Below are 1,567 nucleotides of genomic sequence, written 5' to 3' on the forward strand. Positions count from 1 at the left end.
TAATGGTTTGCTCAAACATCAAATTTTTAAATTGAAAGGTGGGGAATTATACCCCATCTCTCCTGTTAATATTCTTTCTCATGCTTTGTTTGTACTAAATTTTTTAAACTTAGATTGTAATGGCCTTTCTGCAGCACAGCGGTTTTGGGAAAAAAGAGAGCAAAGAGCTTTTGCTCAAGTAAAGTGGAAGGATCCTTTAACAGGTGCTTGGCATGGGCCCAATACAGTTTTAACATGGGGTCGAGGATATGTTTGTGTTTTCTCGCAGGAAGAAAATGACGCCCGCTGGTTGCCTGAACGCTGCGTTAGGATTGTGGAGACTCATGCAGATGACACAAACGCTGACCCATTGGGCTTACATGCCGGATTCCCCGACTGTGCACTCAGCCACCTGGGAGGGAGTTGAAGTACTCATTCATGTTAATAGATCAGCATACGGTACAGCCCCCGATCCTTTCATCCAATATATAAAAAAAGGAAATTTCTCAGCTTCAGGTGTTGGAACTCCTTTATGTTTTACCACCAATTTTTAAAGCTCCATTCCAGGCTGTACTTTTATGCAATCCATGACTCATAAAATTCGGATCCCAGACAAAAATCTAATGTACAATATACAAATGACATCCTTGCCAGGTGGCCAATTAGTTTATGCAAATTCTACTCCATCTTATAGGATACCCCGTTGCATTAATTCTTCACAGATAGAATCTACAGGAGAGCCTCATCCAATAAGGTGCAGGCATGTACAGCCATTTGTTACCAATATTTCTGGAACTAATTCTCAATTATTGGATTGGTCTGGAGCTAATCTTACTAATAAGTTCAGTCCTGGATTGTGGTGGATGAATGGGCATCCTCGACATCATGTTTGGAGGTGGCTGCACTTAATAATATAACTTGGCCCAATTCATCCCTTTTAAAAAAATTATGAGTTGTGTATCCCCACCCCATGTTATTATGTATGGACCATTTAATAATTCAGTAGGAGCTAATTATTTTAATGTTACCTTTTCTAATTGTTCTTTTACTAATTGCTTATATAGTGGCATAACTGAATCCATACTTATTGTTAGACAACCACCTTTTGTTATGCTTCCTGTAAATATTTCTGAAACTTGGTATGAAGATTCTGGTATTCAGGTGTTAAAACAATTGAAAGAACTAATGTGCCCTTGTAGGTTTGTTGGGCTACTTATAGCTGGAGTTCTAGCCTTTATTTCGTTAGCTGCCTCCTCAGCAGCAGCTGCTGTGGCACTAATTTGAAATGTACAAACTGCCCATTATCTTAATCAGCTTGCTCATAATACTACACAGGCTCTACACTTTCAAGGTAGGATTGATGATAAGGTAGAACAAAAACTAGAAGCTTTATATAAGTCAGTATTATCTTTAGGAGAACAAGTTCGCGCTCTGCAAACTTTACAGGGAGTGCGCTGTCATGCCAGGTTTGATTTTATTTGTGTGACTCCTCATATATATAATGAATCAAATTACTCATGGGAAAAGGTTGTAGCACATCTTAATGGTATCTGGCACCATAATAACTTGTATTTAGATCATTTTCAGC

Source organism: Dipodomys spectabilis, unplaced genomic scaffold, assembly GCF_019054845.1.
Source record: "Dipodomys spectabilis isolate Male_0828 unplaced genomic scaffold, ASM1905484v1 ptg000129l, whole genome shotgun sequence".
NCBI lineage: Eukaryota > Metazoa > Chordata > Mammalia > Rodentia > Heteromyidae > Dipodomys > Dipodomys spectabilis.